This window comes from Aotus nancymaae, unplaced genomic scaffold (assembly GCF_030222135.1).
Source record: "Aotus nancymaae isolate 86718 unplaced genomic scaffold, 86718_ANA_hifiasm-v0.15.2.pri h1tg000028l, whole genome shotgun sequence".
Classification (NCBI taxonomy): Eukaryota; Metazoa; Chordata; class Mammalia; order Primates; family Aotidae; genus Aotus; species Aotus nancymaae.
In genome coordinates this window covers 36480518-36493210 of record NW_026988441.1, presented here as the reverse complement: position 1 = coordinate 36493210, position 12693 = coordinate 36480518, and positions in this window count along the sequence as shown.

The window sequence follows — 12693 nt, the reverse complement described above, 5'->3', positions numbered from 1 at the left end:
ATGAAACAGCTCATTCCCCGGCCCAGTGGTCAGCACAGGCTAGAGACGTTTCCCTTGGACATCGTCTGCCTGACCACCTCTTTCAGCACAGTGAGGGGCCTGGGATTCAGAGGCCAGAGCCAGCCAGGCTTGGGGGTGGGGAGAAAAATGTCACTATTCTTAGATCCCTCGTCCTCCAGGGCCCTGGGGCCAGGCCGAACTGTCACATTCCAGAGGTAGCAGCCATCAGGCCCACACAAATGCTTCTGTTCCCGGAGGAGGCCAAGGGTCACCAGGAACTAAAATCAGCTTTTGCCAAGAAAGGCGGGGGATGGGGGACAGGGGTAGAAAGGCCAAAGGTCACCCAGTAGAAACTTTCCAGCTGCCCCAGGTGGGAAGGCCCCTCTGAGTCCAGAGGGATGGGGACAGAAGGATTATCCCCCTCTAAGCTACCCTGCCGGCTGGGCGATTCTTCCTGGTAGGGGGTGGTCCTGTGCATTCTAGAATATTTAGCAGGTCTCTGGCACCCACCGCCCCCTCCGCCTAGTGGAGACAGCCAAATCTCTCTCCAGGCATGGCCAGGTGTCCCCTGGAGCCAAAATTGGCCCCAGATGAGAACTGCACTCTACCCAACAGAGCTTCCAGGTCACGTCTGGGGGAGGTATTTAGGAGCCTGCTGTTCTATGGAACTCTTCCCTCAGCCTGGAATCCTCTACCCTCATAGCACCATTCCTGCGCTGCCTGCAACCGCCCCCCCAGCCCGCCGCCGCTGCAGCCCTGCAATCTTCCAGAACTAAACCCACACATCACCTCCCCCAAGAGTGTCCTGTGGGTCCTCCATCTTGTTTTTTTTGCTTGTTTTTGTTGTTTAAGATGGAGTCTTGCTCTGTCCCAGGCTGGAGTGCAATAGCTCCATCTCGGCTCACTGCAACCTTCGCCTCCTGAGTTCAAGTGATTCTCCTACCTCAGCCTCCCGAGTAACTGGGACTACTGGAACCCGCCACCACGCCTGGCTAATTTTTGTATTTTTAGTAGAGACGGGGTTTCACCATGTTGGCCAGGATGATCTCGATCTCCTGACTTCGTGATCTGCCCGCCTTGGCCTCCCAAAGGGCTGGGATTACAGGCGGGAGACAGCGCGCCCGGTCAGTGCCCCCATCGTATGAGTTTGACCCCCACTGGTGCTGTGGTAAGTAAAATAATGCCCCCTTGGCTGGACACGATAGCTCACACCTGTAATCCCAATACTTTGGGAGACCAAAGAGGGAGGATTGCTTGAGTTTAGGAGTTTGACACCAGCCTGGACAACATAGCAAGACACAGTCTCTACAAAAAAATTAAATAAATTACTGGGGCCAGGCGCAGTGGCTCATGCCTGTAATCCCAGCACTTTGGGAGGCCGAGGCCAGTGGATCCCTTGAGGCCAGGTATTCCAGACCAGCCTGACCAACAAGGGGAAACCCCATCTCTACTAAAAATATAAAAGTTAGTTGGGAATGGTGCCACATGCCTGTAGTCCCAGCTCTACTTGAGAAGCTGAGGCAGGAGAATTGTGTGAACTAGGGGGACAGAGGTTGCAGTGAGCTGAGATTGAGCCACGGCACTCTAGCCTTGGCTACAGCATGAGACTCTGTCTCAAAAAAAAAGGAGGCAGGAGGGTCACAGAGTCAGAGAGAGGCTGGAAGAGGCCACACTCCTGGCTGTGAAGGTGGAGGAGGAAGGGGCCCGAGACCAGGGCTGTGGGCATCTCTAGACACTGGGAAAAGCAGAAAATGGAGCCTTCAGGAGGAACCAGCCTCATCGACGCCTTAATCTTAGAACATCTGACCTCCAGTGCTGTAAAATCATAAGTCTGTGTTGCTTTAAGCTGCTCTATATGTGGGTATTTGTTTCAGCAGCCACAAGAGACTCATACTAGCCTCTGTTCTACAACCCCAAGTCAGCCCTGGAGAACCGCTGGCCAGTCGGGCTGGGATTTGCCTCTCCTGGCACGAGCTTTGTAACCCGGCAGAGCTGCTGGCCATGGCAAGCTCCTAGGAGGTGGGAGAACTCAATGGAAAAGGTTTGGGAGTTGGGGCTTGAGTGGACCACATTCCTTCAAGCTTTATACTGTAGAGAGTTTCATTAGGGAGGTGAAGAAGCAGACAAAGTGACTGCATGTTCTCTCCAAATTGTTTATTTAATTATTTTGAGACGGAGTCTCACTCTGTTGCCCAGGCTAGAGTGCAGTAGCGTGATCTTGGCTCACTGCAACATCTACCTCCTAGGTTCAAGCAATTCTCCTGCCTCAGCCTCCCTAGTAGCTGGGATTACAGGAGTGTATCAGCAAGCCCAGCTAATTTTTGTATTTTTAGTAGAGATGAAGTTTCACCATGTTGGCCAGGCTGGTCTCGAACTCCTGACCTCAAATGATTCACCCCCCCTCGGCCTCCCAAAGTGCTGGGATTACAGGCATGAGCCACCGAGCCCAGCCTGGCGACAAACTTTGTCAATGGCAGACATCCTCTGCTCTGTTGGACTCTCCATACTTGAGTAATACTAAAACCTACATTTCAAAACAAGGAGGGACTGGCTGGGCATGATGGCTCACACCTGTAATCTCAGCACTTTGGGAGGCTGAGAGGGGTGGATTGCCTGAGCTCAGGAGTTCAAGACCAGCCTGGGTAACATGGTGAAACCCTGTCCCTACCAAAAATACAAAAAATTAGCCAGTGTGGTGGCACATGCCTGTGGTCTCAGCTACTTGGGACCTCCCATGTTGCTCCCACAGCTCTCCAACATGCCACTGCCCTCCAACATGGGTGACAGAGTGAGACCCTGTCTAAAAAAAAAAAAAAACAAGCCTGGGTGCAGTGGCTCATGCCTGTAATCCCAGCACTTTGGAAGGCTGAGGTAGGCAGAACACTTGAGGTTAGGAGTTCAAGACCAGTCTGTCCAACGTGGTGAAACTCCATCTCTACTAAAATAAATACAAAAATTAGCTGAGCATGGTGGCACCCACATGTAATCCCAGTTACTTGCAAGGCGGAGGCAGGAGAGTCGCTTGAATCCAGGAGGTGGAAGTTGCAGTGAAGTGAGATTGAGCCACTGTACTCCGGCCTGGGCAACAAGTGTGAGACTGTCTTAAAAACAAAACAAAACAATGAAGGACAGAGCTGTCTTTGGAAAGGGACAGAAAGGAGAAAATGGATACAAAAGGACAGAGGAAGGCTCCGTGGGATGCATGGGTCCCCTTGGCTTGGCAATACTGGAGCAGCGGGAGCTGGTTCCTGGCCCAGATACTGGAGCTGCCCACACCCTCCTGGGAGCTCACGCAGGAAGGAAGTGACCTAGCAGGAGGGACTCCTGTCTTTCAGCCTGGGAGGTCACGGGACTCTCCGTCTACTTTGTATCCAAGTCACCACATCCTGGCCCCGCCACAGGTCGCTGCCTGTGTGCCCCACAAAGTTAATGGTATTGCATTCATCCCTCCCAACCCCCAGGAGCCAGGGAGGAAGCTGCCACTCATGTGATGGCCCCAAGGACACCAGAGCCATCTGCTCACCTCCAGACACAGCCCGCCCCACACCACCCCCGCAGCACCCAAACACGTGCTCCATAACCAGCCTTTGCTGCCGCTCCACTTCTGTAGGTGGCCCTGAGGCCTCAGCCCTGATCTCTTACTGCTGTAAACTTGGGTGCAGCCTGAGGCCCCGGGGGACTTTCAAGCTCTTTGCCTTACCCAGCCTTGTTTTTTTTTTTGAGATGGGGTCTTGCTCTGTCGCCCAGGCTGCAGTGCAGTGGCATGATCTCCGCTCATTGCAACCTCTGCCTCCCAGGTTCAAGCAATTCTCCTGCCTCAGCCTCCCAAGTAGCTGGGATTAAAGGTGCGTGCCACCACGCCTGGCTAATGTTTTGTACTTTTGGTAGAGATGGGGTTTCACCATGTTGGCCAGACTGGTCTTGAACTCCTGATCTCGTGATTCGTCTGCCTCAGCCTCCCAGCTGGGATTACAGGTGTGAGCCCCCATACCCAGCTGAGAAGACCCTAAGCTTTCATCTCCATTTGATCTTTAGGCTTAGCACAAGCAGGCAGTAAAGTCTACAGCAGGTTTGTAAACAGTCTGCATTAGTGGTTGTTTTGTTTGTTTGTTTTGAAACAGAATCTCACTCTGTTGCCCAGTCTGGAGTGCACTTGTGCGATCTCGGCTCACTGCAAACTCCGCCTCCCAGGTTCAAGTGATTCTCCTGCCTCAGCCTCTCAAGTAGCTGGAAACACAGGCACATACCACCACCCGCTGCTAATTTTTGCATTTCAGTAGAGACAGGGTTTCACCATGTTGGCTGCTAATTTTTCTATTTCAGTAGAGACAGGGTTTCACCATGTTGGCTAGGCTGGTCTTGAACTCCTGGTCTCAGGTGATCCACCTGCTGCCTCGGGCTTCCCAAAGTGCTGGGATTACAGGCATGAACCACCACACCTGGCCTGCATAAGTGCTGAAGGAGTGCCCCGGCTCAGAGTCCATCTGCAAAGACTGACAGAGTACTTTGTACTTTTTCTTTCTTTTTCTCTTTCTGCATGCCACCCCCACACCCCCTCTTTTGGCTCTAGGCATTTATGAAATTTCTGTCAAATCACTACCTGATCAGAAACTAAAGGACCATACTCTATAGGCCACACACAACAAGAACTACATTTTTTTGTTGTTGTTTTTGAGACACAGTCTCACTCTGTTGCCCAGGCTGGAGTGCAGTGGCGCTATCTTCGCTCACAGCAACCTCTGCCTCCTAGGTTCAAGCAATTCTTGTGCCTCAGCCTCCTGAGTAGCTGGGATTACAGGCGTGCACCACCACACTTGGCTAGTTTTTCTTTTTTCTTTTCTTTTTCTTTTTTTTTAAAGACAAGGTTTCACCATATTGGTCAGGCTGGTCTTGAACTCCCGACCTCAGGTGATCCGCCCGCCTCGGCCTCCCAGAGTGCTGGGATTACAGGCGTGAGCCACCATGCCCGGCCACCTGGCTAATTTTTCTATTTTTGGTAGAGAGAGTTTTTTTTCCATATGGCCAGGCTGGTCTCAAACATCTGACCTCAGCTGATCCAACCACCTCAGCCTCCCAAAGTGCTGGGGTTACAGGCATGAGCCACTGCACCCAGCCAAGAAATACAGTCTTTAGAAAACAATTTAGGTATTTACAAACTATTCACTGGATAAGGAATCAAGAACCAGAAGATAAGGAACTCCACTCAACAGCAAAAAGCCCCAAATAATCTGATTTTTAAGTAGGCAGAAAAACTGAATAGATATTTCTCAAAAGATGACATACAAAAATGGCCAACAGGTATATGAAAAATGTTCAGCATCACTTAATCATCAGGGAAATGCAGATCAAAACCACAATGAAATTTCACCAGGCACAGTGGCTCATACCGGCAATCCCAGCATTTAGGGAGGTTGACGCGGGTGGATCACCTGAGATCAGGAGTTCAAGACCAGTCTGGCCAACATGGCAAAACGCTGTCTCTACTAAAAATACAAAAAAAATTAGCCAGGTATGGTGGGGCACACCTGTAGTTCCAGCTACTTGGGAGGCTGAGGCAGGAGAATCGCTTGAACCCGGGAGGCAGAGGTTGCAGTGAGCCGGGATTGAGCCATTGCTCTCCAGTCTGGGCGACAGAGTAAGACTCAGTCTCAAAAAAGAAACACAACACTTGGCTTGACTACCCTGATCAAATTACAAATTCCTCATCTCCAGAATGGGAATAAGTATATGGCTTACCTTAACACGTCACTGTAAGGATCTATTGCAACAATGCATGGAAAGTTAGCTCAGAACAAGGGAGGCACACAAGTGAGTGTGGAGTGTGCGGGGAAGTGGGAAAGCTGGGGAAAGGGGCGCCTGAGAAGACATTTTTAAAAATGTATTTTATTTTATTTATTTATTTTTTTGAGACAGAGTTTCACTCTTGTTGCCCACGCTGGAGTGTAGTGGCGTGATCTTGGGTCACTGCAACTTCCACCCCCTGGGTTCAAGTGATTCTCCTGCCTCAACCTCCCAAGTAGTTGAGAATACAGGTGCCCACCACCATGCCCAGCTAATTTTTTGCATTTAGTAGAGATGAGGTTTCACCATGTTGATCAGGCTGGTGTTGAACTCCTGACCTCAGGTGATCTGTCCATCCCAGCCTCCCTGAGATGGGATTACAGGCATGAGCCACTGCACCTGGCCTTTTAAATTTATTTTATTTTTTATTTTATTTTGAGACAGAATTTTGCTCTTGTCACCCAGGCTGGAGTGCAATGGTGTGATCTCGGCTCACTGCAACCTCTGCCTCTTGGGTTTAAGCGATTCTCCTGCCTCAGCCTCTCGAGTAGCTGGGATCATAGGTACAAGCCACCACGCCTGTCTAATTTTTTTGTATTTTTAGTAGAGACAGGGTTTCGCCATATTGGCCAGGGTGGTCTCGAACTCCTGACCTGAAGTGTTCCACCCGCCTTGGCCTCCCAAAGTTCTGGGATTATAGGCATGAGCCACTGCACCTGGCCAGGCCTGAGAAGAGTTTACAGCCCTGTGAAGGGCTGGACAAGGTGAGAACTCCCTTCAGCACTTAGAGGCCTGCAGCAAGGAGACTTGGTCCACCCGCCAGTCTGAAGTGCTTGCTTGGACTCTGTGGGGAAGGGGAACATCACAGGCAAAAGAGATGACTGAAAGACATCCCTTCCATGAGACTTGGTGGCCTTAAAGTGGAGGCACATACACAATAGGATTTCAGGGCCAGACAGACATGAACAGGGCAGTCCCAACAGGTGGCCCAGGGAGTCAGGGTGCCAGTGCCCAGAAGCTGAATACATAATCCCAGCCATGCTGGCTGCCTGGAGATGGACAGAGTGAGGGCTTGCCAGGTAGAGCACCCTGCTGGGGCAAAGACTCAGCAGGAGGCAAGTGGAATTGGGAGCCCTGGGGGAACAGCAGATGCTGTGAGAGAAGAGGCAGGAAAGAGGAACCATGGAGGTGGTGACCCAATCCCCCTCTGCAGCCTCCTCTCCAGCACCTTACAGCAAGGACTGGGTGGGAAACTGGCAGATCTTTTTTTTTTTTTTTTGAGACAGAGTCTTGTTCTGTCACCCAGGCTGGAGTGCAGTGACGCCATCTGGGCTCACTGCAACCTCCGCCTCCTGGGTACAAGCAATTCTCCTGCCTCCGCCTCCCAAGTAGCTGGTATTACAGGCATCTGCTACTACACCTGGCTAATTTTTGTATTTTTAGTAGAGATGGAGTTTCACCATGTTGGCCAGGCAGGTCTCAAACTCCTGACCTCGGGTGCTCCACCCACCTTGGCCTCCCAAAGTGCTAGGATTACAGGCGTGAGCCACTGTACCCGGCCATGGCGGATCTTAATCCACGTGCTTAACATCAAACAAGGCAGCTCACTCCTGTAATCCCAGCACTTTGGGAGGCTAAAGTGGGCAGATCATCTGAGCCCAGGAGTTGGAGGCTCCAACAAGCTGTGATAACACCACTGCATTCCAATCTGGGTGACAGAGTGAGACCTTGTCTCTAAAAACAAAAAATTGGCTGGGTGTGGTGGCTTATGCCTGTAATTCCAACACTTTGGGAGGGCAAGGATCACTTGAGGTCAGGAATTTGAGACCAGCCTGGCCAACATGGTGAAACCCATTCTCTACTAAAAGTACGAAAATTAGCCAGGCGTGGTGACAGACACCTGTAATCCCAGCTACTCCAGAGGCTGAGGCAGGAGAATTACTTGAACCTGGGAGGTGGACGTTGCAGTGAGCCAAGGTCACGACACTGCACTCCAGCCTGGGCGACAGAGCAAGAATCTGTTTCATAAAACAAAAACAGAAAAAGAACCACCAGAAGACAGGGGTTGCGGGAGCAGAGGTGAAAGAGTGGACAGGCTCCCTAAGCCTATAGGCACTGACAGCCTCCTAGGTTCTGTTTCCATGCACGTCTGGCCTACTGGACTGCCAGGGTCCCCAGGTTTGAGAAGCAGGTAGCAGTGGGAGGTTTGTCTGATTCTCCAGGGAGCTAGGGAGACAGCTCAGATTGCCCCCGTCATTCCAGAGAGAGATCTAATTCTAGGATCTGCCCACCTTCCAGTGGGTCCAGCGTGCCACTTCTTTTATTTTTTTCAGAGGCAGAGTCTTACTCTGTCGTCCAGGTTGGAGTGCTATGGTGCAATCGTGGCCCACTGCAACCTTGAACTCCTAGGCTCAAGCAATCCTCTTGCCTCAGCCTCCCGAGTAGCTGGGACTACAGGCCCATGCTACCATGCCTGACCATGCCCGGGCTGTTGAATCTCCCTGCCCTCACCTCGTCCTCTTCAGCACCTTCCAGATTACCTTGGCAGAGCTCAGATGCAGACTTGACCACAACCTTCCCCTGACTAAATATATCTATGCAGGCTGGGTGCAGTGGCTCATGCCTGTAATCCCAGTACTTTGGGAGGCTGAGGCAGGGTGATTACTTGAGGTCAGGAGTTTAAGACAAACCTGGCCAACATGGTGAAACCCCATCTCTACTAAAAACACAAAAATTAGCTCAGCGTGGCGGCATGTGTCTAATCCCAGCAACTTGGGAGGCTAAGGCAGAAGAATTGCTTGAACCCAGAAGGTGGAGGAGGTTGTAGTAAGCCAGGATCATACCCCACTGGAGATCACGCCACTGCACTCCAGCCTGGGCCACAGAGCGAGGCTCTGTCTCAAAAAAACAGTAAATAAATAAATCTATTCAGCAGCTCCCCCAAGGCCTCTGGATGAAGGTCACCCTCTGGGCTTGGCATGTGAGGACCCGAATAGCTTGTCCCCGCCTACCTCATCTTCTGCTATCCACCCCCTCATCTCCCATCCCAGACATTCTGCACTTGGCTGTTCCTCTAGCATCCTGCTCTGCTGGTCTCTGACTAACACCCGGTTGTCCTTCAGGTCACCATTCAGCTGGAGGTCCCCTGAGAGACAAGTGGGATGCCCTTCACATCCCCACAGTATGATGCAGACGATCCTCCAGGACACTGATCAGGAGGTGTGGCAGCCTAAGGCTGAGCGCAGTAGCTCAGGCCTGTAATCCTAGCACTTTGGGAGGCCAAGGCAGAAGGATCCCTTGAGCTCAGGAGTTCAAGACCAGCCTGGGCAACATAGGGAGATCCTGTTTCTACAAAAAGTTACAAAATTAGCTGGTCATGGTGGCGTGCGCGTGTAGTCCCAGCTACTCATGGGGCTGAGGAGGGAGGATCGCTTAAACCCAGAGGTCAAGACTGCAGAGAGCCGTGATCACACCACAGCACTTCTGGCAACAGAAACATTATCTTGGCCAGGTACAGTGGCTCATGACTGTAATCCCAGTACTTTGGGAGGCTGAGGTGGATGTGTCACTTGAAGTCAGGAGTTCGACACCAGCCTGGCCAACGTAGTGAAATCCTGTCTCTACTAAAAATATAAGAATTAGCCAGTGTGGTGGTGGGTGCCTGTAATCCCAGCTACTTGGGAGGCTGAAGTGGGAGAATCACTTGAGACCAGGAGGCAGAGGTTGCAGTGAACCGAGATTGTGCCACTGCACTCCAGCCTGGGTGACAAAGTGAGACTCTGTCTCAAAAAAATAAAAAAATAAAAAATTAAAGGCATCCAACCCATCCCTAGACTCTTCCAATCACACCAGCACTGGTGACAGTGATCCTCATCTGAATATTGTTTTTAAAATTTTTTTTAATTAAAATTTCTTTTTTCCTTGTCAGCAGAAAGTCGCATCTGAATGTCTTGGTTCAATACTTGCCGCTTCTCTTGTCTGCAACGCTACTAGATACGAAGCACATGGGACTGACTCCTTCACTGCTGGTCCCCAACACCCAGCCCAGTGCTGGGCAGATAAAACGTGCTCAATAAGTGTTTGTTGAATGAATAACAAATTGTCCCACATAGGTGGTCCAGGAGGTGTCAGTGACATCAACATCATCATCTTTTTTTATTTTTTTGAGATGGGTTCTTACTCTGTTGCCTAGGCTTGAGTGCAGTGGTGCAATCATATCTCACTGCAGCCTTAAACTCCTGGGATCAAGCAATCCTCCTGCCCCAGTCTCCTGAGTAACTGGGACTATAGGTGTGGGCCACCTTGCCTGGCTATTAAAATTTTTTTTTTTTTTTGTAGAGATGGGGGTCTCACTATGTTGCTCAGGCTGGTTTCGAACTCCTAGGCTTAATTGATCCTCTTACCTTGGCCTCCCAGTATTGGGATTATAGCATGAGCCACCATACCCAGCCAGTCACCATCATTTTTGATGGCTGCAATGTGTCTACTTGCTCACTGCAGTCACCCTGGGGCCGAGCATGTGGCTGGAACATAAGGGATCCTCAGAAAATAGATGTGGAAAGGGTGAGTGGAGCTCAGCATCTTCTAAGAGGGACTCAGGACCCTATGGGACCCTCTCCCCAAGGCCTGACACCCTCTCTTTCCATGCAACCCCTCCTCTACCCCAGGCGACAGGGCCAGGATCAGGCAGTCACTCTTTCCAGCTGTCTGGCCCCCGCACATCCTGCAGAGGCAGGAGAAGCACAAGGACAAAGCCAAGGTCATGAGCTCAGTAATACTAGTAGTCTGTTTCCCTCTGGAGAACCACGGACCCCGCCTAGGCCACTGCTGCAGCCACCCCCTGGAAGACAGAAGCTTCTGGTCAGCCTGGGGAAGGGAGCCCCTCAGAACTGACTTTCTGGGGGCCAGCAGAGCCAGCTACATTGGGGACTTAGGGTTCAGGTTAGAGTTAACCAAATTCTGGAACATCAGACCAGGGGCTTGCAAGACATCCTGGAAAAACCCTTCTTCCTTTCCTCCTTCTCTTCCTCCTCCTCCTCCTCCTCCTCTAGTTTCTGGGCAACCACTATGCATCTGCACCAAAGCAAGAGGCAGCTAGTTTAAAGACATGCATAGACTGAAAGTGAAGGGAGGCAAAAAGATTTTCTTTGAAAATGGAAACTGAAAGAGATCAGGGGTAGCTATACTTGTATCAGACAAAATAGTTTTTAAGTCAAAACTCTAACATGAGAGGAAGAAGGTCATTATAGAATGAAAAAGGGGTCAGTTCATCAAGGGGATAAAACAATTGTATATATATGCACCCAGCTTCAGAGCACCTAAATATATAAAGGAAATATGAATAGATCTGAACTGCAATACAGGAATAGTACTACACTTTCAACAGTGAACACCAGCCTGGGCAATATAGCAAGAGCTCATATTCACAAAATTAAAAAAAAAATTAGGGGGGTGTGGTGGTGCATATCTGTAGTCCCAGCACTTGGGAGGCTGAGGCAGGAGGATTGCTTAAGCCCAGGAGTTCAAGGCTGCACTGAGCCATAACCACACCACTATACTCCAGCCTAGGTAACAGACGGACTCTGTCTAAAAATAAATAAAGAAATAAAAATAAAGCAATGAACAGACTATCCAGGCAGAAAATCACTAAGGAAACATTGGATTTGAAATACACTGGAGAGCAAACAGAACTAATGACTTATGTAGAACATTCCATTTGACAGCAGCAGAATGCATATTCTCCTCCAGTGCACAGAGGACATACTCCAGGATAGATCATGTTAGACCACAAAACAAGTCTAAACAAATTTAAGGTTGCAATTATATCAAATATCTTTTCTGATCACAGTGATATGAAACTAGAAATTAATTACCAGTAGGAATTCTGGAAAATTCTCCTGTGAAAATTAAATAACACACTCCTAAACAACCAATGTGCCAAAGAAGAAATTAAAAAGGAAATTAAAAAATACTTGAGGCTGAGTGCAGTAGCTCATGCCTGTAATCCCAACACTTTGGGTGGCTGAGGCAAGAGGATCACCTGAGGGCAGGAGCTGAAGACCAGCCTGGACAACATAGTGAGACCCCCTATCTCTACAAAAAATAAAAGCCAGGCGTGGTGATGCCCACCTGTAGCCCCAGTTATTCAGGAGGCTAAGGTGGGAGGAACACTTGAGCCCAGGAGTTGGAGGCTGCAGTGAGCTATGATTGAGCCACTGCATTCAGCCTGGGTGATAGAGGGAGACCTATCTCTAAAAACATTTGAGACAAGTTGAAATGGACATACAACATACTTAAACCAATGAATGCAGCAAAAGTGGTTCTAAGAGGGAAGTTTATAGCGATAAATGCCTACATAAAAAAGAAAGATCTTTCTTTCTTCTTTTTCTTTCTTTCTTTTCTTTCTTTCTTTCTTTTTTTTTTTTAGACAGAGTTTTGCTCTTGTTGTGTCTGGCCAAAACAAGATCTTTCAAATAACCAAATTATCTTTAAAAAGAGGTAACTGGAGGCTGGGTGGCTCAAGCCTGTAATCCTAACACTTTGGGAGGCCAAGGTGGGCAGATCACTTGAGTTCAGGAGTTCGAGACAAACCAGCCTGGGCAACATAGCGAAACACAGTCTCTACTAAAAACACAAAAATTACCTGGGTGTGGTGGTGGGTGCCTGTAGTCCCAGCTCCTCGGGAGGCTGAGGCAGGAGAATCACTTGAACCCGGGAGGTGGAGGTTGACATAAGCCAAGATCATGCCACTGCACTCCAGCCTGGGCAGTAGAGTGAGACTCTGTCAAAAAAGAAAAAAAAATGAAAAGAAGAAGGAGGCAGCTGGGCACAACAGGAGTCCAGGCCTGGCAGACGGGGCACCTGGGGTGTGGATTGCTCCCTACAAGACTAGTGACCATGCAGGGCAGTGGG